The sequence below is a fragment of the Callorhinus ursinus genome, unplaced genomic scaffold (assembly GCF_003265705.2).
Source record: "Callorhinus ursinus isolate GAN/ISIS: 27379988/994484 unplaced genomic scaffold, GSC_fseal_2.0 scaffold59, whole genome shotgun sequence".
NCBI lineage: Eukaryota > Metazoa > Chordata > Mammalia > Carnivora > Otariidae > Callorhinus > Callorhinus ursinus.
The window spans coordinates 3,791,701-3,816,546 of record NW_027397121.1 but is presented as its reverse complement, the minus strand read 5'-3'; the positions used below and the strand labels follow the sequence as shown (position 1 = coordinate 3,816,546).

The 24,846-nt window shown below is 48.7% G+C and overlaps 1 long non-coding RNA gene across 1 annotated transcript in view; it reads left to right on the top strand.

Annotated features, from left to right (window-relative positions):
• Positions 1-19,511: 19,511 nt before the first annotated feature.
• The window catches only part of LOC112816043 (uncharacterized), a 9,610-nt gene continuing 4,275 nt past the window's right edge, over positions 19,512-24,846 (top strand). Inside the window, exons 1-3 of the long non-coding RNA XR_012375946.1 lie at positions 19,512-21,800; positions 23,494-23,553; positions 24,007-24,044. This is a non-coding gene — a long non-coding RNA (uncharacterized lncRNA). The remainder of the gene's footprint in view (positions 21,801-23,493; positions 23,554-24,006; positions 24,045-24,846) is intronic.

Below are 24,846 nucleotides of genomic sequence, written 5' to 3'. Positions count from 1 at the left end.
AGGGAGTAGCAGAGTAATAAATAAATGAGAGAGGGAGAAAGAAAAAAAAAAGAAAAAAAAAGGCAGGAGCCACCGAGGCGAGGCAAAAATGCTGAGGTCTTTTTTTGCTTGTTGTATGTCAGCGCGTTCAATCCAGTTTCCCCACCCCTGAAATCTCCGAGGATCACAGACCGGCCTTGGCATGGGAGCTCTGGGTCTTAAAGAGATAGAATTGCAGATCGGAAGCACCTGAAGATCCTTGTGTGCCAATGTCCCTCACCAACAGATCTCAAGGTTACTTGGTATCCTCACCTGCCACTTAACAGTTTGTCAGGAAGCTCAGCAGGAAGGGAGTTCCTTCCTCCCTCTGCCAAGCTTCAGCATTGGGGAGACAGTATGATTAAAGTGTAGGTTTTGGAGTTAGTCAAACTTAGGCTCAAACCCCGGTGCTGTCTAGCTGTGTGATTTGGGGTATGCTAACTAACCAATCTGAGCCTCAGCTCCTCCCCAGAAATGGGAAAACAAAACAAACCATAGTCGCAAGGATGCGAGTGAGGATATAAGCCAAGGCTTAGAATAATTCCTCAGTATATATGTTCACTTGGTTGCTATTATTACCTATCAACAGCCCCTCAAGTTTTTTTCAAAAATGTCCCTCCCCCCACAAAAAAAGAAAAAAAAAGAGAAATGGATCTGTTCCAGAAATGGCAGAAAGAGCCTGCAACACTCTGTCTCCGGAACAGGGCCAAAAGTGACCTCTTAGTTTCTCGGCCTTGCTTCCGGTCTTCAGGGGCTGCAAACCAGCTCACCTCCATTCTAGTCCAGTTCAGGGCATAAGTGGGATGCAAACAAACCCAGTCATCAGAAGCCACCTGACCAAGCCCAGCAATAAATTGCGTTTGTAAAAATTACTCGCAGTGAGTCACTCCCGCGTTTCAGACTTGGAGGTAGTTTCTGCAGAGGGCAGGCTAGTGTTGCAACTAAGCAGGCAACTTGCTGCTGTCAGACCACTGGATTCTAACCCCAGCCTTGGCAGCTGCCTGTGACAGGTTATATAACTTTCCTAAGCCTTGCTTTCCTTATCTGTAAAATGGGCATAAGAAAGTCCCGTAAGCTTGTTGTGAGGCTTGAATCCATGAAAAAAGCATGTAGTGAGTGCAGGACCCAGAGAAGGTGCTTCATCGTGTCCGACTGGTAGTCATTGGTTTCTGATGAATGAGGCCAGGGACTGTGTAATAATCATCCCTGTACCCCCAGGTCCTCAAACAAAGCCTGGTGTTGAGTCGAGTACAGTAATATTTGATGAATGAATGAATGCAAGGCGCCTGCCCTCAAGATCTACCCAGGAAACAGAAGGTGTAAAGTGCCCATGGCAGGAGACTGCAGAGGGTTAAAAGCCATTCTGCCAGTCCCGAAGCCCCAGAGGCAGACGGTCCCTTTGATCCCTGTTTCATCTATCCAGGATGCTTTCAAGAGAGGAAAACAGGAAGTATCCCTGATAGCCCAGCTTGCTCTGTTTTGTTTTTTTTTAAATGATGAGGGGTGGGGGGAGAATGGTCCTCTGGGTCACATTTTGCCAGTAAATCAGCCTCCTTCCTTTCACATCCTGGGGCTTCCAAAGGGACTGATAAATAGCTTCTTGCTCAATGCAGAGAGAGAGAGAGAGAGATGTGGTCCAGAAATGGCAAAGCTGACAGGTTGGGGTTCCTTAGTAGACTGCAGGTGCTTCTAGAGCGTGTCCTTCGCATTCACTCCCTCCCTCCCTCCCTCCCTCACTGTTGAACAAGTGCCTGGCCTTGGTCAGGGGACCCTAGGGTTACAGCTCAGGGTCTAGTGTTCTGGGTATAAACAGTCCAAAACAAAGGACAGTGAACTCAGAGAGGATGGGCCAAACACAGAAAAGCGAGAATGCTCTAAAGGAGGGAAATAGCAGCGTGATGAGCAAGCAGTCTTAGGAAAGAAAAACGGAGCGGAACAAAAGAAAAAACCTGGAGAATAAGTATTTCGGAAAAACAAGAGAGCTGCTTCTTTTTTTTTTTTAAGTTTATGTATTTATTTTTAGTAAAAATAAATGAACGTGGGGCTCGAACTCACAATCCTGAGATCAAGAGTCACATGCTCCTCCGACTGAGCCGGCCAGGTGCCCCAAAAGATTGCTTCTAAGAATTTGCAGCCAGGGTCGTAAAGGCCTTATAATAAAATAACTGGACACAGAGTCCATGCAGAAGGCCATCACCTCTAGGGACACACAGGATGGCAGGAATGAACAGAAGCAGGTAGGGGAAGAAGAGCTTAAGAGAGCAGATCCGACTCTGACCTAGCCAGCCCAAGACAGCATGGGCTAACCCTCAGTGTGCTAAATTCACAGCCGTGTTTGTTTCATAAGTTCACTTATCCATTTGCCCATGATGGACAGGAGAGACCTTTTTAGAAAGGTTCAAATATTCTATATTGCAATAGAGGTAGAGTTTACATGGGCAAACCTATTTGTCAATGTCACACAGTTAAGATTTCTGCATTTCAGTGTTTGTAAATTTCACCCAGAAAAAGAACTATACAAAATAACCAAGCGGGAGGGGTTGGGGGTACAGATGAAACAAGAAAGACAGAACAGTTAATGACAGGCTAAGCATCCGTGGGGGTTCATTATATCATTTGGTTGACATTAAATTTGGTTTGAAGTTTTTGATGATAAAAAAGGGTTGTTTTTTTAAGTGCCTACAACGTGTCACTGTTGTTGTTAAGCAAGTCCCTTTTGGGTTATCAGCAAGGCAGCTGAGACATAATCTAATCCAGCCATCCTGTTATAGATGAGGAAACAGAGGTGCACCTTGACTTGTTCAAGGTGTTCTCAGATATCCTGCAGCAGAGCTGACGCTGGACTATCAGGCCGGAGCAGTGCCCTTTTGACCTTTTCAGCCGTCACCCACTTGTGGGGAGTCAGCTGGAATTCGCCCCTCACCCTGGGCTGCCTTGCCAACCCCCAGGCCCAAGGAGGTGCAGGGAGGCCCCAGGGGCTGGAGGGTGGGGGTGTCTGTAGGCTGCAAAACCACTTTGCTCTCCGCTGCTTTCATTCTGAAAGGTAATCCTGAGCATGCAGAGAATTCCATTAGGTCCCTTAGCTGCCCCTTCCACAGGCAGAGAAGGAAACCGGGACAATGAAAGATTTCCAGTAACCGAGAGCTGAAATTACAAGGGGGCCAGGGTCCCAGCTCAGTGGCCAACAGAGGTGTTGCCTTAGGGCGGTGCCCTCTCTTGCCTTGGTTTCCACTCATCTGTAAGAAGAGAGTGAAGAAGGGGCACCTGGATGGCTCAGTCGGTTAAGCGTCTGCCTTCGGCTCAGGTCAGGATCCCAGGGTCCTGGGATCGAGCCCTGCATCGGGCTCCTTGCTCAGCAGGGAGCCTGCTTCTCCCTCTGCCTGCCTCTCTGCCTACTTGTGCTCTCTCTCTCTGTCAAATAAGATCTTTTTTAAAAAATGTACATACCTTGATTTAAAAATAATTTATTAAAAAAAAGAAGAGAGCGAAGAAGACTTTCGGGTTCTATTACCTTACGGGGCTGTCAGGAGGATCTCAAGAGGTGTGGCTAGGAGAAGTAAAAAGAGCAGTAACAGGAGGTAGGGGGAGGTGGGGAAGCAGTGAGGCTTCTGCAGGATTCTTAAATAACTCTTTCGGGTTGTGCCTCAAGCAAAAGACTTTTTTTTTTTTTAAGATTTTATTTATTTGACAGAGAGAGAGACACAGTGAGAGAAGGTTGTGCCTCAAGGAAAAGACTTTGGCAGGGAGGGGATACATTTATGGATGTCTGCACTAGGCCAGACGTGGTGTTTTGCTTTCTCCATAATATCTCATTTACTCCTCAAAATACCTTATAGGGACTCGGCTACTATGATTTTGCTCATTTTCCAGATGAGGAAAGAGGCACAGGGACCCTGAAGCTGCCCAGGGCCAGACAGCTGGAATGGGCAGAGTCAGGCCCCGGAGCGGGGCCGTCCTGTGGCAGGAAGGCCACACCGTCCTCTGGGGGCTGAGCGGCTGTGGAGGCTCCCGGTGACCTGGGCGTCGGACTCACCGTCAGGAGACCTACCCTCGAGTCCCCGCGCTACTGATTAGCCCCGTGACCCGGGCCGAGTCACGTGGCCTCCTGGACCCTCCGTCTCTCCTGCTGCACCACAGCGATAATAAAACCTGCTCCACCTACCTCTCGAGAAGGGGGTGAGGCTTCCTTGAAATCCCTGATTACTGCAAAGGGTTGTTGTCTTTTTTTTTTTTTTTTTTTTTTTGCTGCCAAGGGCGACAGAAATGAAGCCATCACGATTATTTTTTCAGAGACGCATTCCTGGACTATCACATGGGGACATTCCAGCTCCTCATCTCCCTGGCCCACCGTCAACCGCCCCCCCGCACCCCGACCGGTGGTCAGAACCGGGGCCTGGGCATCCCTTCGAATGCTGTCCCGGTGGAAAGGGGGAAAGAGAGAGTCACAAACCGTATCAGCTTCAGGATTCCCCTAACAAACATAATAGAGTGTTGGCTTCAGGCTCTACGCTAGGCCCAAAGTTCAGTGAGGGCCCCTTTTCCTGTTTGTCGTAAAACAAACAGGCTTTCAGCTACTTGAGCAGGATTTAACTGGCGATCGGCCCTAGAGATAAGTGGATCACACTCAACAAGCTCACACGAGAGTAATTTGTACCCAAGAGCAGTTTATAATTTATATTTTTGAATCCACAGGAAGCTACCGGTTGCAGCGACTAGAGACAGTCTCCCCATAAACTGTACACCCCCTTCTGTCCGGGCCTGAAATAACGAAGGAACAAGAGAGATGAGAAGCAGGCATGAAATCAGTCACTCAAATGTGACTAGTTGACTGCAAAAATTAAGGGCACCTGGGTGGCTCAGTTGGTTAAGCGTCTGCCTTCAGCTCAGGTCATGGTCCCAGGGTCCTGGGATCGAGCCCCACGTTCGGGCTCCCTGCTCAGCAGGGAGCCTCCTTCTCCCTCTCTTTGCTCATGCTCTCTCTCTCTCTCTCTCTGTCTTTCTCAAATAAATAAATGAAATCTTAAAAAAAAAAGTCTGTAAAACTGTGAGAACAGGACATTTCAATTTATCTGTTTTGTATACCCACCCCCACTCCCTTACCCTGTGTACCTGAAGCACTTAGCACAGCACCAGAGCACAGAGAATGTTTGAGAAATTAATGGAAGTGGGGGGAGAGAGTGCAGGGGTTTTACAGCCATCCTGGAAGTCAAGGCAAAGCCCAGCTTGTGCCTTTTCCACAGGGTTTGTGCCCCTTTGTTATGCACACCCTCCCCCAGGCCCCAGGCCCTCACTATCCACCCACTTCTCATGCCGCTTTCAACTCTAAGCTTAGAGGGACTGTGTGTTTCCAAACCTCAAATCAGGAAACAAGGCCTGACAGAGTATTTGAAACCAGGAATCTATATTCCAGAAGGATTTGTGCCCTTTGATTTGCACTTGAATTTGTAATATCCTCCTTCTGCATTTTGGCAGATTTTGCTCCACCCAACTTGCCCATGGACAGCTTCCCTTACAGAGAGATTGGGTTGACTCCTCAACACATCTAAAGAGATCCCAGGAACTCATCAGCAGACCTTCAAATTCGCTCGCCCGGTGGCTTGGTGGTCCCTTCTGCTAGACTATCATCCACTACTCAGAGCACAGACGGGGGGGTGACAACCGAGTAGGGTCAGGATTCTCCCCGAGGGGAAAGCCCTCGGGTGCTGGGCAGGACAGGAGGAGCCTTGGATTCTCACTGCACCTCTGCTTCTAATCAGTGGTGTGTCCTTGGGGAGGTCACTTCTCTCTGGTCTTGCTGTAAAGCGAAGGAGTGTGGCGGATGGCACAGGCTCGAAGCCCGATTGACATCTTGCAATTCAAGCATTCAGCGAGTGGGATGTGAGAATTTACCCACATACTCTGTTTTTCCTCCTGCGGTTTGGGGATAAGCTGTCTGGCTCCTAAGGCAAACACCTTCCGGGGCCACTAGATCCCATCCCCCGCCTCCGGCAATGCTCTCTCCTCTCCCCTGCATCATCTGGTTTTCCCTCTTCGCAACAGCCTATTGATATATTCAAATGCGGGGCTCCAGGTGGCTCAGTCAGTAAGGTGTCTGCCTTCGGCTCAGGTCATGATCCTGGGGTCCTGGGATGGAGCCCTGCGGGGAGCCTGCTTCTCCCTCTCCCAGTCTCTCTCGCTGTCAAATAAATAAATAAAATCTTTAAAAAATATATATTTAAATGTGCTATCATTCCACCCATCTTACTTTTTTTTAAGATTTTATTCATGGGCACCTGGGTGGCTCAGTTGGTTGGGCAACTGCCTTCGGCTCAGGTCATGATCCTGGAGTCCTGGGATCGAGTCCTGCATCGGGCTCCCTGCTCAGCAGGGAGTCTGCTCCTCCCTCTGACCCTCCCCCATCTCATGCTCTCTCTCTCTCATTCTCTCTCAAATAAATAAATAAAAATCTTAAAAAAAAAAAAAAAGTCTTATTCATTTGACAGAGAGAGACACAGCGAGAGAGGGAACACAAGCAGGGGGAGTGGGAGAGGGAGAAGCAGGCTTCCCGCCGAGCAGGGAGCCCGATGCGGGGCTCGATCCCAGGACCCTGAGATCACGACCCGAGCCGAAGGCAGATGCCCAATGACTGAGCCTCATTCCACCCATCTTAAAAAGAGTTTCTCCTGAGCCTACTTCCCCTCCAGCTTCTCTCTCGAGCCCATTTCAGTCACCACATAACTCTGTCCCAACTGCTCTTTGTTAAGGTCAACAGTCCTACCCTACCGCCTGTCCCCTGCTGTGATTAAACCTAAAGGTCATAGTTACTCTTCATCTTAACTTGGCTGCTCAGTGAGGATCAGCTGATCCTTCCTTCTCCCTTTGACACTTTTTCTCTTGGCTTCCAAGACACTATATTTTCTTGGAGATTCTTCAGGGTAGGTTCTCCTCATCTCCTTAACCTCTAAATGTTGGAGGGTCCTGGGGCTCTATCCTTGTATCTGCACCCAATCTTCACCAGGCCACCGGTGATCTCATTCAGTGCCATGGTATTAAATGCCATGTGGCTTAGCCTAGGTTCTTCTAGAAGCAAAACCTTAATCAAAGGTTTGTATGCAGGTAGTTTATTTGGGAATGAAATTCTAGGGAGCAGAAATGAGGGACAGGGTGACAGAAACAGAGAAGAAAGGAGAAACCAATTCAAGAATGCTTAATTGAGCTGACCACCACTATGGGATACAGACGCTTTTCTCCACAGAAGCTTCTAAGGAGATTCATAACTGTCTGTCAAAGGATAAAAAAGGATCCACATTTACCTGTCAGCTTCCCTTCACCATTGGTTAAGGGCGGCCCCATGAGCATCAATTCTACCATAATTCTGGGTTATACCTATGGTGGCACTGAGGGAGTTTCCACGGTTGTGCTACAGCCACCCTTGTACAGGAAGCAAGAGGTACACAGAGAGGTAGGGTTGAAGCACTTTTCAGTTCATGACCATTGCAAATCTGCATGACATCAAGCAGGGGGAAGAGGCAAGGCCAAGAGAATCTAAAGAAATATCTGATACACCATCTATACCCCAATGGCTCTCACCTTTCTATCTCTAGCCTGAACCTCCCCCTTAAATTCCAGACTCACGTATTCATTGCTTACTCCGGATTTCCAGCTGGTTGTCCCTCAAAACCTGCTCCATTCATAGTCTCCATCCACCCACTCCCATCCCCACACCCACCCCCATGGCATCTCCATTAATGGCAACTCTATCCTCCCAGATGTTCCTTCCTTCCAAGGCAAAGACCTTGGGGACATCCTTGAGTCTGCTCTACATATAATCCATCAGTAAATTAAGCTGCCTCGACCTTCAAAATATATCCAAAATCGGGCCACTTCTAACCTATACTCCTTGTCCAAGCCACACCACCAGCCCCCGACTGGATTGCTGTCATTACCTGCTAATCAGCCTCCCTGTTTACTCACTTATGCACTTATATCTATTCTCCATTCTCTGCGGCGGCTAGTGAGCCTTCTAAAATGCACGTCAGATAATGTCGCTCCTCGCCATTTCCTTTCCCTTTCCCTGCTTTGTATTTCTCCATCACACTTATCACTATCTGACATAATATAGACTTTCTGTATTTACATATTTAGTCTGTTGTTGTCTCCTTCTACTAGAATATCAGGGAGAATTTTTGTCTATTTTATCTCCAGGACCTAGAACGGTGCCTGGTGCATGAGGGGAGTACAATAAATATTTGTTGACTAAAGACCATCTAGTACAAGCCCATGCACTTTACACATGAGAAAACTGTAGCCCAGAGATATGACCAGGCTAATTACACTACACAGCCCTTTTTTTTTTTTTTCTTTTGCAAGGCTTTCTCGATGCCTCTACTGGTGCTCTGAATAACGGGTCTCCATTTTCAGCAACATTAATTGTTAATTGTTATTATTATGGATGTTGGCCATCTAGCCAGTCTGAGTAGCAGTTTGTAGTCAGGCTCAAATGCACCTCCATGAACTCATTAGAGAACAATTCCAAGGGATTGGAAACCTAAGTAATCCAAGATCATACAGTATAAAGGCAGCAAGCAACAACTGAGGAAATTCAAGGTGAGGGAGAGTCTCTGGGGTGTTTTGAGAGAGAAATGCAACATTGAGATCCCTGAGGGAGAAAGTGAGTATTTCAGGTGCAGGAGCAGCAAGAGTAAGGAAGACAAAACTACTAACCCCTAATCTATACCATTCTCTGCCCTTCCGTTCAGCAGGGTAGAATGGCAAGTGTGCGAGGACTTTGGGACTGATTGACCTGGGGGGTTAGTTCTACTTGGCTCTGTTCTAGCTGTGTGACTTGGGCAAGTTACTTAACCTCTCTGAACCTACAAAATGAGGACGATGATCCTGACCCCACTGCGTTGTGAGCATTACATGGAATAATATAAAAAAGTACTTAGTAGAGGGACGCCTGGGTGGCTCAGTCGGTTAAGCAGCTGCCTTCGGCCTGGGTCATGATCCCAGGGTCCTAGGATCGAGTCCCACATTGGGCTCCTTGCTCAGCAGGGAGCCTACTTCTCCCTCTCTCTCCCTCTGCTTGTGCTCTCTCTGTCAAATAAATAAAAATCTTTTTTAAAAAAGTACTTAGTAGAATGACGCAGACAAGCAATAAGTAATATTAAGGTTCTTGCTATGGTTCTTTGACTGGAATCACAGGAGTATGTAGCAATAAGGTGCCAGAGCCGATCTGGAGTACGTTGTGACCGGTATCGAGGAAAGTTAAAGATGCAGGGGCCAGATAATGGAGGACACTGAATGCCAAGCTGGAGTCTTGGCACTGTAATGTTACTAAAGGATTTTTTTTTTTTAAAGATTTTATTTATTTATTTGACAGAGAGAGACGTAGTGAGAGAGGGAACACAAGCAGGGGGAGTGGGAGAGGGAGAAGCAGGCTTCCCGCGGAGCAGGGAGCCCGATGCGGGGCTCGATCCCAGGACCGTGGGATCATGACCTGAGCCGAAGGCAGACGCTTAACGACTGAGCCACCCAGGCGCCCCAAGGATTTTTTTTTTTAATTTTACAAGGACTTTTTTTTAAGATTTTTTTTATTTGAGAAAGAGAGAGCACAAGTGGGGGAGAGGGCGGCAGAGGGAGAGGGAGAAGCAGACTCCTTGCTGAGCAGGGAGCTCGATATGGGGCTCGATCCCAGGACCCTGGGATCACGACCTGAGCTGAAGGCAGACACTTAACCGACTGAGCCACTCAGGCGCCCCATTACCAAAGGATCTTGACCAGGGAACACACAACACTCAGTGCCTATGATGAAGAGAACACGATGTCCAGAAGACGAACGGGAAGGAGCAGCCTGCCACCACCTAGCCCCACTGCAGGTCCCTGTTCATCTCCCATCACTGCTACTTCCTGTCCTGTTGCAGCAACCTGTTTCAGGTGTCTGTATCTCCTGGAAGTTCAGGACATAGTCATCCCTACCATCAGAGCGTGGCACAGGGCCTGGCACCTGAGCATTCATTCTAGTCTTAATAACCTACACTGGCCCTTATGGTAAGAATTCAAGTGTGTGATGATGGGAGCCTGGGTAGGGATAGTGGCCATGAGAATGGGCAGGGTCAAATCATAGAAAACCCGGGGGAGAGACGGCAATTGTTGCAACTCTTTTTACATAGAAATTCAAGAAGATGCACAGTTCAGGCTAAGAGGGCATTTAAAAGCGCTGAACCCAAATTCTAGCACCAGGTAGCTGGTTGAGCCAGGGTATGTCATTTGCCCTCTCTGAGGCTCAGTTTTATCTAGCAAACGGGGATATGCCTGCTCTACCTTCCAGGGTTGTAAGAATCAAATAGATTGTGGATATCTAAATGATTTGTAAACTGTCAAGTGTTTTTAAAATGTAAAGTGCTGGGGCGCCTGGGTGGCTCGGTCGGTTAAGCGACTGCCTTCGGCTCGGGTCATGATCCCAGTGTCCCAGGATCAAGCCCCGCATCGGGCTCTTGCTCTGCAGGGAGCCCGCTTCTCCCTCTGCTCCCGGCTTGTACTCTCTCACTGTCTCTCCTCTCTCTCTCAAATAAATAAAATCTTTAAAAATAATAAAATAAAATAAAATAAAATAAAATGTAAAGTGGAGGGCGCCTAGGTGGCTCGGTCGGTTAAGTCGTTAAGCATCTGCCTTTGGCTCAGGTCATGATCTTGGGCCCTGGAATCCAGCCCTTCATGGGGCTCCCTGCTCAGCGGGGAGTCTGCTTCTCCCTCTGCCTGCCGCTCCCCCAGCTTGTGCTCTCTCTCTCTCTCTCTCTCTCTCTCTCTCGCAAATAAATAAAATATTTTAAAACAAACTAATTAGGGACACCTGGGTGGCAGTCGGTTAAGCGTCTGCCTTCGGCTCGGGTCATGAGCCCAGGGTCCTGGGATGGAGCCCCGCATCGGGCTCCCTGCTCAGCGGGGAGCCTGCTTCTCCCTCTGCCTGCCGCTCCCCCTGCTTGTGCTCTCTCGCTCTCTCTCTCTCTGACAAATAAATAAAAAATAATAATAATAAAATAAAATAAACAAATAAAATCTTTTAAAATAAGCTAATTAATTAAATAAAATGTAAAGTGATGTTAGTAATAGGCTTGTGGTGATTAATTCCCCCATCCTATTCTGGTCAAGTCTTCATTTAAAATTATGAAGGGACTGTCTTTGAAGTTTTCAAGCTAAGTCACTTCACAAACACACAAGTTTTGTTTTTCTTTCTCTGTAAAGAGAAGAATCAAAGACCTCGGGGCTTTAGGTAGAGTGAAGGGTAGGGGAGTAGCTGCTCTGCAGCAACCAGGCCAGGACAGAGAACGGCAAGAAACCAGAATGTCTGAGCCGGTCCTTCAGCCCCCAAGTGAATGAACGTGCCCCGTCCTGAGATCTGCCCTTGCTGCTTCTGGAAGCTACCACCAGGCGCTCCACTCCTCAACCAGGGACTAAAACAGAAGATTGCCCACCTGAATATTAAATTATAAATTACCATTGTCAGAACTAAAGCAGAGATAAGAAAGACACTCTTTTAAAAGGCTCAGTGGCTCCAGGAGGCTAGGTAGTACTGAAGGAATTTTGGCATACACTAAAACTGCAAGTTCCCAGGTCCCACCCCAAACCTCCTGAACCCTGATTTGTATTTATTTATTTATTTTTAAAGATTTTATTTATTTATTTGAGAGAGAGAGAATGAGAGAGAGAGAGAGAGAGAGCACATGAGAGGGGGGAGGGTCAGAGGGCGAAGCAGACTCCCCGCTGAGCAGGGAGCCCGATGCGGGACTCGATCCCAGGACTCCAGGATCATGACCTGAGCTGAAGGCAGTCGCTTAACCGACTGAGCCACCCAGGCGCCCCCCGATCTGTATTTAACAAGATTCCCAGATGATTCCTGTGCAGATTAAAACTGTAAAGGCTCCATGAATGGGAGGGTCAGAGGCAAGGAGAAGGAGGAGTTACAAAGGCTCAAGGTGACCTTGCAGAGCTAAGCACTATCTGGCCAGAGAAAGGGGTCTTGGCCAAAAGGCCAGGGATATTAAGGTCCCACAGGCAAGGTCATCCCTGCTGTGGAGATGGGTGAGTCTGGATACCCAGCCCAATGCTCTTCAGTTTTCAAGTCATCTGACCATTCCTTGCAATCAACCTGTGTTACCACTAGGCTTCAACTTATAGGACATAACGTGCTGGGCGTGTTGACGCAAAGACATGTTTGCGTCTGACAGACATTTTTCTAGTTGAAAACTAAACTGGCATTTTTCTCTGATATATGAATCAAACAAAGTCAGAGGAGGGCACACTTCTGGAGTTTGATCAGTGAAACTGGGTGATAATTACACAGCCCTGTCCCGAAACAGCCCAGCCAGCCAGCAGGCCTTTTCCAATAACCGTATCTCATCTCCATCCAGCCTCGATCCTAGAATTTCTAGCTGTATCACAATTTGGCTCAGCTAGTCCCCTGGCCTCACACTGCTGAATTCCGCACTACCAACTGGTAAGTTCCCTGAGGGCAGCCGAGGTGTGCGACAGAAAACAAACTTGAAAGGATCGGTGGCCTGGGTGCCATGAACTGAAATCCAGAAAGGAAAGGAAGTGCCTACAATAAAAGAAACCACGATTTCTTGTCTGGGGAGTATTTCGCTGAGGTATCGGTACTGAAAAAACAGGAAGCAGAGTAAGTGTGGAACATTGCGGGAGTGGTTAAGTGAATTACGATATAGGTATATCCTGTATATATTCAACACCGAGCTGTGCAGTTAAGGGTCCATGTGGATTCCGTGTAGTAATCTGGAAAATACTACTCATGATATATATTCTGCGACCATCAGAGTCTCAGCAGAAAACGGCACAATCAAAATTGGGAACTTTGAAGAAAGCTTGATAAAGGGACTATTTGAAATGGTGTGAGCAGCGTTTGGAAAAGCAACAGAGCAGAGGGGAGCTGCTTCCACGTGGAGGCTCGGCCTGAAGGGGTAAGTGGGGCCCTTCTAGGAACACGGAGAGAGAACTACCTGGAGGAGAGCCTCGAGGGTCCCCCAGCCAGGAGCTGTGGCCTGTGGTGGAGGAACTGGGCTCGTCTGCAGGGATCTGGAAGGGAGGGAGGTGGAGAAGGAATAGCTCTCAAACCCAACCAGAAGCCAACGAGGCAAAAGGGCACCCAGCCGACCACTGGAGTGCGGAGCAGGGTGAAGGCGGTTGGTGAGGACGACTTGCAGGAGCAAAGGGAAGACGCCCAGCACCTGAACTCACTGGGGAGGGAAAACAAGCCGCAATGCGAGAAACTTGTAGGTATGCTTACAGAGATGTTATTAACACTACATATGCATTTGAAGAGCTCGAAGGGAAATCTACCCAAAAGGAGATCATTCCTCCGTAGGAAGGCTCTGGGGACCGGACTGAGGATTTTGGTCAGGTGGAGGGTTGTTGACTTTCAGTGACTGATAACGTGGATTACGTTACTTTTCTAATAAAATGCAATCAATGAGGCGAGCCGAGGGGAGGAGGTGGGGCAGGCCGAGGCTCCTTCTGGTATCCTTCCAATCGCTTCGTTGTACAAAAGGGAAGAAATGACTCGTTCAGAGTCATAGAGCAGGTTAGTGGCAGGCTGGGCGGCAATCTGGATCGGCCCTCCCCATACCCACGCAGGTTTCCGGACGCTCCCCGCCTCTCCATTCGGCCCCACGCCACCCCTCCCCGTCCCCCTTCCCCCTTTCTCTGCCGCCACAAATCCTTGAGCTACTCCGAGACTTGGGGCAGCTCAACAGCCTCACACCCTTAATCTCACTGTCTGAATGATAAATCCTGCAGGACAGCTCGTTCCATTCAAGCCCTTCACGCTCTCCTTTGAGTAGCTGGGTGGTCTCTTCCGCCCAAGCGGGGGCTGCTTGCCCTTCCTTCCACTTAGCATTCCCCCAGGAGTCGAGGACTTCCCGGGAGCCAGGCATTCGCCTCCAAAACAATATCCAGATACGACCCGGCCCTCCCAACCCCCTTTCGGGGACCAGACCAGAAAATAAAGCCGCGTGGGCCTTGCACCCCTGGACAGAATCCTTTGTCTGGGTTGGAAACAGCCTGAAAAGATGAAAGGGGGCCTCCCCTCCGACCTCTTCACCTCTTGTTATCTTGTGCCCACTCCCTTCAGACTCTCCGAGGCAGACGGCAGCATTTTCCCATGGTCGCTGGGGTTAACAACGTCTTAGCAGCTCGCCGAGAGTGGAATGTGAGGAATGTACCTGCCTGAGGGGCGATTATTTTCATCAAGGACAGGCTGAAATGGATAATGAGGTCAAAATCAAACGCCATCTCTTTCTCAAAGGACTCTGTAAAGAGAGGCTATTAGATATAGTTCATTAGTTAGGGGGGTGGGGGGGTGGAGAGCTACTTTTGAGACTGCGGCTTGAAGAGAGAGGAAGGCGTTTTGCCAAGTTGAGATTCTTTCCAAGTCAGCGGGGGGCTAAGTTTAGACGCAGATTCAAGCCTTTATAGATCCGAGTTTCAGGTACAGGCAAGTGACATCCTGGACTCAAAGGGGAAGATCTGCTAAAGAATGTATCACAACGATACCAGTGGGGGGCCACGGTAAAAAAAACAAAAACAAAAACAAAACACCTAATGCCCCAAAATCGAATTTGGAAAACTGACGAACCAGAGTTTACGTGTAAAAATACATTTATCGTATGTTAGCGTCTTTTTACCATGGTCCTTGTCTTCATCATTGCTGCCATCACCGCAATTCAGGCACTAAACTCCCCACCCGGCACCCCCAGATTTTATCATGACTTGTAAACTGGAAGCTCCTCAGCCCTTTCCTTTCCAACCCATCCTGCATCCCACACGGGCTCATCTTAAACTGCATGTTATCTGTGCCCTCAAAAACTTTTATTGTTCACGAAGGCGGAACGTGAAAAGATACATGCTTCCCTTTTTCTTGATATCACCATAAAATGGAAGTTTAAACTCTAGATGGCATTTAAAGCTCTTCAAAACCAGAGCCTAATTAGCTTTCAAGTTGGAACACTCCCCTCCCCGTGCTACACGCCCCCCCACCACACACGTATTTAAAAGACCACTTTCCAGTAATACCCCCAACTTTGTGACCAGGGTCTCAAGGCAAATGCCTTAGTCTGTGGCAATGTACAATAAACTCGCTATGTTTCAGTTCTTCTTTGGGGTTAATTTTCCCATGGAAAAAAAACAACAAACGGAACTTCAGCCTCCGTTCAATTTACACACAATCACTTGCTGGAACACCGTGGGGAGGTAAAGGCCAAAGCCAAATGGGTGGCCTCCCAAGAGTGCCCCGTCAGAGAGAAGGGGGCCTGGACATGAACACACAAACACACATGTGAGAAAAAAAGCACACGCCTCCAAAATACAAATCTACAAAGTGCAAGGAAAAGAACCAATTGGGAAAATAGACTGCAGTGGTTGAAAGAGCGCAGGCAAATGCCCCTAACCTGGGCTGCTAGTCTCTTCATGGCTCCCTCAGCCTCAGCTTCCTCACCTATAAAATGGGTTGTTGTATTAAAATAGGAGATGTGGTAAAGCACTTAGCAGACTGCCTGGCATATAGTAAATTCTACAAATGTTAGGTTTGATGATGATGATGATGATGATGATGATGATGATACAGACGGACACAAAAAAAACAAGCCTGCTCTCTGTGGAACATGCCGGACTCCAAGTTCCCTGATCAGGCTGTGCTCACTCAGGCTTTGTACCTTTGCCCCAGCTCCTCTCTGGGTTTGGAATGTACTCTCCCCTCCTCCTATCTCTGTTCAAAGGACACCTTCCCAGACCAGCCCCTCACTCTGAGCCAGGCAGAAGAAATTCCTCCCTCCATTAAGGGACCATAGCTCCATGATGGCACTTCTCACTTTGTATTAATAATGGCTTGCTTAAAGGTTGGTCTCCAGGGTTAGAATATTAACCTCTAACCCTATTATTAGCTTTGGAATTCTCAGTGTCCAACACAGTCCCAGATCTAACTCGCCCATATGGGTGCTCTGAAAGTATCTGTGGAAGGACTGCACAAGGAACAAAGAAGTGGCTGTAAATTGCATGGTTTCACACCAAATCCCACCCACCTAGTCTCTCCACCGTCAGACCCCTGCCGACACCTGTTGGAGGGAACTGCTGCTCCTGGAGGCTCCCTGGGACCTAGGAGGGTATTAACTGCATCTTCAGCTGTCGCCTCCACCCCACCTTGTGTGATCTGCTGACCAGCTGGAGATGCCACAAGGAGCATGACTCAGGGTGGCCAAAAGATAGTTTCGTCCCCAAACGACATAATTCAGTCACAGGTTAGTAGCCCAAGCTGCTACTCTAGGAAATGTCTGCAAATCAACCTGTAGAATGTAGTTTATCAACACTCAACATTCTCTTTAGCTCCTAGGAAGCTCAGAGGAACCAGGTGATAACTGATCACTCCATTTTTGTCCAGTAGTCACGAAAGACACAAATGATCCTGGTTCTTCTCCTTAATTCCAAGTATTCATTAAATTCAAGGGGACATAAGGTCTGTGGTCTTGCAATAGGACAAAGATACTGGGTCCTCACAGAAATAAAGCCGGTGACCTCCAGCTCATTAGCACCTGTGACATCCAAGTGAACTTAATGGGCCCCAGATAGAACTTCAGGGCTGCTGGAGACCTAACACAGGGCAGTAATGCTGGAGAGGTGATATAAGAAATGATTAGTTATGGGATGCCTGGGTGGCTCAGTCAGTTAAGTGTCTGCCTTTGGCTCAGGTCATGATCCCAGGATCCTGGGATTGAGTCTCCCACCGGGCTCCTTCCTCAGTGGGGAGACTGCTTCTCCCTCTGCCTCTGCCCCTCCCCCCGCTTGTGCTTTCTCTCTCTGACAAATAAATAAATAAATCTTAAAAAAGAAATGATTAGTTATGAAATGATCCAGTTAGATTTCAGTCACTTTAGGGGCGCCTCGGTGGCTCAGTCGTTAAGTGTCTGCCTTCGGCTCAGGTCATGATCCCAGGGTCCTGGGATCGAGCCCCACATCGGGCTCCCTGCTCCGCGGGGAAGCCTGCCTCTCCCTCTCCCACTCCCCCTGCTTGTGTTCCCTCTCTCGCTATGTCTCTCTCTGTCAAATAAATAAATAAAATCTTAAAAAAAAAAAAGATTTCAGTCACTTTAGGAATTTACCACTTATTCACTGTGGGAATATGCAGGTATGTAAATTTCTGAGCCTTGGCTTTTTTCATCTTTTTTTTTTAAAGATTTTATTTATTTATTAGAGAGTGAGCGAGAGAGAAACAGCATGAGCAGGGAGAGGGTCAGAGGGAGAAGCAGGCTCCCCGCTGAGCCGGGAGCCCGCTCTGGGACTAGATCCTAGGACTCTGGGATCATGACCTGAGCCGAAGGCAGTCGCTTAACCAACTGAGCCACCCAGGCGCCCCTTGGCTTTTTTCATCTACATAGTGGGGATGATAACCTAAATCAGAGGATGGAGGTAGGAGGATTAAATGTGACAATGTAATCTGCACGTAGGGAGTGATTCCTTATTAAAAGGTAGTGGAAAGCTCCAGACATACAGCCGAAATAATGGTGGCCCAGTAAATAAGCAGAAATTAGGGAATGTGTATGCCTGTGGGTTGGGAAGGAAGGGAAAGGGGAGGATGGCTGCTCTAGGATAAATGTCAGTTTCCAAGACAAGGGCGGGGGGAAGGACTGAAGTGAAGAGGTGGGTGTCAAACGTGATGAAGACATCTATCACAGAGTCTGGGTGTTACCTGTTCATCTAACAGCCCCCACCTTCCTAGCCACGTGTCCTGCCTTGTCCTAAGCCCTGCTCTACTAGATCCACTAGGATCCCACAGGGAGCCTGGGAGGGTCACTCAGTTATGACTTTGCATTTTAACTTTTTTTTTTTAAGATTTTAATTTATTTATTTGAGAGTGGGGTGAGGGGCAGAAGGAGAAGCAGACTCCCCGCTGAGCAGGGAGCCCCATGCGGGCTTGATGTAGGGACTCCAGGGCCATGACCTGAGCCGAACGCAGACACTTAACTGACAGAGCCACCCAGGCGCCCTACATTTCAAGTTCTTGAGGGAAATCTTGGACATCATTAAGTCCCACCACACCATTTTATCAGTGAGGGAACTGAGGCCCAGAGTGAAAGACTGACTTGCCCCAGGTCATCGTTCTAGTCCTGCCTTTGCCACTAACGTGCTCCTGTGAGGCTTTGGGCAAGTCACTTTCCCTTTCCGAGCCTACAGTTTCCTCCTCTGTAAGATGAGAGATTTGCAGTATTTAGAGCTCGAAGTTCCCTCCAACTGACTTTTGCTGTATTAAAATAATCATTCTTTCTACCACTCTCAAGTGTAGACATTGGATTCCTCACTCCCTGCCCCCCACTTCCCCCCACACACCCATCTCACACACAAAAAATCAAGAAAAGACGTGTGGATACCTTTTGAGCTTAAGTTTAACCGAGTGCTAGTTTTCACCGGGGGTAAGGACAAGAAGAGAGTGGTCCCACAGAAGAAAGTGCTGGATGCTGACGGCTCCTGGGCGCCTGCCCAGTGTGCCCAGCCCCTGTGACTCGGTTCCTGCAGGGCTAAGCGCAGGCAGCACAGCGGGGATAAATAAGGCCAGCGATCACCCCTTACATGGCCATCCCCAAGCTGCCCGGAATCCCTGGGATTACGCAGACTTCTGGAGCTCTTGGAGCAAGTGCACATCACCTGCTGCCGCCACAAGTGTGCCTGGGCTCCAGCAGCCTCTGTCTTGTGACTGAGGAATTTTTAAATGGAAGCTCTGAGCTCACAGAAAAAGAAAATGTCTCCCTGATGTCACCCAGTTGCTGCCAATTCATCAGCTCAAGTTAAAGGTCAAAGAGGGGGAAGCCACTGCTCCAGGGTCCCGTGGCTGCTCCCTCGGATGGGGCTTCCCTTCCAGCAGGCTTCCCGCCAGCCACCGAGGCCGGGCCAGCGGTGGAAGCCAAGACGAGAGCTGTTTGCATTTCCAGGGCACGCACAGAGGCAGTCCTGACGCCACTTAGCTGCTTCTGCCCTCGCAGACATGAACCGATCCATCCTCCCGGCCCTCGAGAGGTCCCTCTCCCACAGTCGGGGCACACCCTGCAACCCGGACACAATGCCGGCCTGAGGGGCCTTCCCTGGGATCGCTTCCAGGCTAAAACCAATTTGGCACAGAAGTTCCTGTGGGTATTTTAATAACTAAATGCTGTGCTCAAAGAGCAAAGAGTAGGAGCCCTGCGACTCAGGATGACAGACTGCTCCCATGGCTTCCTAGGAGGGAGATCTTTGCAAGTGACTGAACCTCTCTGGGCCGGCTTCCTGACCTGGAAAGTGAGGCGAAGAATACTTAACCTCCGAGGGCTTTGCTGAGGATTCAATGTGAAGCTCTGCTACAGGGCCTGACATGTTGTAAGTGCTCAAAAAAATGTCAGCTTGGAACCAAGACATGCAGCGAGAACTGGACAAATCACTTAATCCCTGAGTCTTCACTTCCTCATCTGTCCAATGGGGTAAGAAGCACATGTAATTGACAGGGTCGCTGTCAGGATTCAGGGACACAGATACACAGCAATGAACACAGCACCCAGCACTGGAAAAATAGATGGTGGCTGCTGGGACTCCCCTCTCCATCAGTCTAACTGGGATCTGTAGGGACGGCCTGCCATAGTCATGACAAAACACCTTCTCCAAGCCTGACACGGTCCTTGGCCCCATACAAGTCATAATCCAGAGTTAAAGATGAGACATGGGGAAAACGTGTATATGGTTCAAACATGGGCACAGAAACAAAATTTTTTAAATTCGTTTTTAGGGTTTTCCCTTTTGGGGAGACTGTTTTCAATTGTGGCCTAAGCTTCCAAGGAGAAGAGAAAGATGATAAAAGTTACATGGGTGAGAGAGAGGATTAAGTGGGCTGACCACAAGGAACCAGTAGGTGGAATGGGAAGTGACGTCAAGGAGGAGGACCTGAGTAATAAGATAGCAGTGGATTTCTCTAGAATTGGAAGGGACCACAGACTAGTTCTCTACTTCAAATGTAAGGAATAGGGCGCCTGGGTGGCTGTCGGTAAGCCTCTGCCTTTGGCTCATATCATGATCCGAGGGCCCTGGGTTCGAGCCCCGCATCGGGCTCCCTGCTCAGTGGGAAGCCTGCTTCTCCCTCTCCCACTCCCCCTGCTTGTGCTTCCTCTCTCTCTGTGTGTCAAATAAATAAAATCTTTTTAAAAAAAAAAAGATATATTTATTTGAGAGAGAGAAATAATGAGTGGGGGGAGGGGCAGAGGGAGAGAGGACGAAGCCGACTCACCGCTGAGCAAGGAGCCTGATGCGGGGCTTGATCTCAAGACCCTGAGATCCTGACGAGCTGAAACCAAGAATTGGAGGCTTAACTGACTGAGCCACCCGGATGCCACATGCATCTGACTCTTGATCTCAGATCAGTCTTGATCCCAGGGTTGTGAATTCAAGCCCGTGTTGGGCTCCACGCTGGGTATGGAGCTTACTTTAAAAAAATAGAGAGATAGATAAGATAGCTAGCTAGCTAGATAGATAGATAGATTTAAGTAACAAATGTAAAGAACAGCCCTGGAAAGACAATGACAACAGCCAGAGCCTGCTCAGAGTGGCTCACCGTGCTCACCCAACGTTGAGTATGGTTCTCCTTCTTGGGCACCATGGGTGCCCCCAAACACAGACTTCTGCCTCAGTGATTGACTGGAGGCTGCCCCCTCCTAACCAGTCCGCAGTCAACCCGAGTTCTCCCAAGTTCTCCCAAGTTCTCCCTCCTCCCTGGCATCCCCCATGCTTCGCTTCTGGCACAGGGATGTTCCGGGTGAAGCTTTTCTTCAGGGCGCCTCATTCCCTCTCAGTACACTCTCACAGTGTCCCCGACAGGCGAGCCCTGGCAGCCTCTTCCTGCATCTTTCCTCTTACCCTTAAGACAAAGGCGTTCAAGGCTCTTGGTTTTATATTTCCACGGGCTATTAATATTTTAATGACAAGACCTAGAGAGTCGACGTAAATATATCACATTCTGTAAACATTTCTTGAGCCTCTACTTAATTACCAGACACTACTCTAGTCCTTCTACTTTCTCACAGCTAGCCTATCAGCTTCCCAGAGGCTTCAGGTAAGAAACAGAGAATCACAGTGTGCGACCCTCCGCACCCTCCTGCCCTTCAAATCCAGCCAACGACCAAGTGTTGTGAGATATTTCTTCTGTCTCCCACACGTGTTTCTCCCTCTCTGTTTCGACTGGGCACCTCACCTCAGCCCTTCCTAGTCTGTCGTTTGTACCCCTGAGTCCAGAGCCTCAACCTTCCTCCAACCTATTCTGCACAACCGCATCTTCCTCAAAAGCCTCCTTATCCAACCCCCCCAACTCCATCAAATCCTTTGATGGTTTCCTCCCCAGATTTCATTCAAGGTTCTCTGTGACCCTGCCCGAACTCTCTGGAGCGGGATATATTCATAGACACCCTGCCTCACCCTGGCAGGGTGTCTATGAATATAGACAGGGGTCTTAGGGAAGGAAGGAGGAGGGGGGTCTGGGTATCAGTCTGACTAGAGGGCTGTGTACCCAGGAGGGCTTTAGCGCAATGTGGCCGGGCAAAATTCTGAATCATAGTCAGTGAGGGCAGCCAAATTCCTATCTGGGAAATCAGGGCAGTCTGAAGGGTGAGGCCAAGCCGTAAACAGAATGAGTAATGAGGTCAGAAGCTGGTGGGGACCAGAATCATGTCTAGATGCAGTTCAAGGAAACGGAAATGGTACAGGACTGAGGCTGTGGATTGAATTTTAAGAAGGTATGCTGCTCTACATGGGGATGGGGGCGGGAAGAGCAGCCCTCGAAATCTCCCCTCCCTCTGGCTTTGCTCTTTGGGTTTTCATGTGTGTGGAAATGCCCGTCTTCCCTGCCCCGCAGTTTCCCACGCTTCCCAGGGCCCCAGCACTGCTGAGTGACTTGTCCAAGGTAGTGTGGTGGCAGATGTGGAAACAGAGCTCCGTCTCCCACCTAACAAGGGATGTGCTAGGGAAGCAAGCTTAAACTCACGTTCGTCACATCTCCACGTCTCAGATTCCTCACCTGTAAAGCGAGGACAATAATAACGCTACTTCATAATAGTGTTACATAAGAATAAGACTACTCTGAGGATTAGCCAAGCAAATATTTGTAAAACGCTTAGAACAGTGCTTGGCACATAGTAAATGCTGTATAAGTGTTAGTTAAATAAAAATAAGGTGCACAGCTGGTAAATAGGGCCAGTACTCAAAGTCAGTTCTAATTTTAACATTCTAGTCCTTAGATCCTCCACTAAGGTCAACAGCAGGTTATGATGGACTCAGCTGACTATAGGGCTTTCAAAAACTAATTTTCATGTCAACAAAGAATAGAAAAACATGCTGTTGGCTTATTTTACTCGGGCACAACGGAAATATCACTTGAGTTAGCACCCTTTCCTGTTCTTAGGAAACCACTAAGAAATCCAGACGGACCAGTTCAAATAATAGTTTACATCCCAAATTTAATAAACCTTTCAAAAAAAAAAAAAGTCAAACTTAGAAAATGACTGTGGGTTCAGGAAAGAACAGCATAGGAGTGCCTGGCTGGCTCAGTCGGCGGAGCTGGTGACTCTTGATCTCAGGGTTGTGAGTTCGAGTCCCCAGCTGGGTGTGGAGATTACTTAAAAAAAAAAAAAAAAAGGACCAGTGTAGATTAGAGAAACTGGGCTCAGTCTGGCAAGGGTCAAGGCTGCAGCTCTCCTTGGAGAGGTAGCCAGAGAGCAGACAACACAGAGGAAGAAACACTGTATTTATTTTCCAAAACTGTTGGGGGAAGGCCTTTGGAAAAGGGAGAATGTGAGTGTTTGGTTTGTAAAATGATAAAAAAGGGACTGAGTGTATTGTTCTATGGCTCAGTAGCAATTCAAAGAAGATAGTGCAAAAGGCTGCTTGCTTTAGCAATCTATCAACCGGAAATCTTTATTAACTGAACCTCTCACTTGACAACAATATGGCACTAAAAGATGTTCGAAAATGATGACCCTGATAGACTGCAAAATCCGAAACAGCTTTCTGACACAAGAGAAAAAAGATGAAATGAAGCTTGGTATGGTTTGTGACAAGTGTATTTTATTGTATTCTAATTTTTCCCAAACAAGCAATATTTTTGTCATCTGTTGTATGGGAGTGATTTATATGCCATCTAATAACTCCCTACCCATCCTACCACTAGAACAATACGTTTGCCTGATTATGGTTGGTATCAGGGTTTAATAAATACTCCTTTTCTCTGAACACGCTTTCCCCATTGCTTGCTTCCGTGTTCCCGCGCCCTATGCTTTATGCCTGTCTTTGCCGGAACGTGACCCGAGGGTCCTCCGCTACCTGGATTCTTCCCCAAAGGAGCTGTCCCTGGCCTTTCCAACCACTCACCCTGCTTGGCACACTTTCACACTGGGGTGGAGGTTTTGAGGAGGGCGCTCTCTTTCTCTTAAGAACCACGAGGAAGGACACCGGCCAGGGGAGAAGGGAAGGAACGAGCACAGCTCTTGGGAGGTAAGGCCTCGGAGCGCGGGGCGGCGACAGCTGAGTGGCGTGGAGCACGTGGCCGGACTGGAACAGGCACCGAGCCGCAGGGACCGCCCCGGGGACGCCCGAGACACAAAGCAGAACCCAACTCGTGCCCGCCGGGCCCCGGATCCCTCAGCCACAGAGGAGGTTCTCCCGCCTTTATGACCTTCCCATTCCTCTCGCGCCCCTCCTCGGCCCGCACTTCGGGCTCCGCATACCACAGGGGTCAGACCCAAATAAAATCCGTACATGGACTCCATCCTCGGGGCACAGCCTTAGCTTACCACCTCGGACCGAAGATGGCCCCGGCTCTCACCTCCCTTCCCCACCCCCCGAATCTCTGCTTGTAAACACCAGTCACTTGGTAACACCCTCAATCAGACGCCTTTGGGCTATTATTCATCACCGACTAACCTTCAACCAACTTCATCTTCACAGGCCTCCCCCCAGAAGAGAGGAAATTCCACAGCTCTGAGGTGATGTGAAACGTGTTCTGCACGCCCCGGCTCTCTTTCTCACTCTCCCCAGCCAGTTCCCAAACTGGGTTTCCCGGGCCCCCCCTGGACGCGGCCTTCCCCCGTTCTACCCCCCTCCTCCCTCTTCACCCCCCCCTTTCCCTCTCCATTTTACACACTGTAACCTGATAGGCTGGAAATGCAGCCTCTTTCATCTTCCATTTCCCACATCCTGAAAGTCGGGAGAGAAGGAGCCCACCCAGATAAAGGCATTCCAAGTATGCGCATCCCCCTCCCCCCTTAACTCCATTCACAAAGCAGATTACTAAAGGCCCGGGGCTCCAGGGAGGCCCTAAGCCCCTCCCCCATCCCGGCGCCCCACCCCCCCCAAGAGTTTACTCATTCCAAGCCCTCACTCCTCACCCGCACAAAAATCTAAGTCCACATGCCTAGAACCAAAAATTAACTTTTCGCTGGACTCTGATCCTAAGGGAAGCTTTCAAACTTCACTCTGATTGGGACGGCAAGGGCTGGAGATTCTGCCTACCATTCATCTGTCCCGGAGTTAGCTTTTCTAGATAAGAAGCCTCAGGGAAAACGTGGCTTTGGACCAGGGGGAAAAGATACAAATGTAACATGTGATGTTTCAAGAGGACATGCTCATGTCTTCGGGAAAGATCACAGACTGTTCTAAACCAGAGACATTTCCTTACAACAGAAATTGTTCCGAGGCCAGAGGAAAAGATGCTTCATTTGAGGGGATAGGCGCAGAATGGGTGTGTGTGTGTGTGTGTGTGTGTGTGTGTGTGTGTGTGTGTGTGTG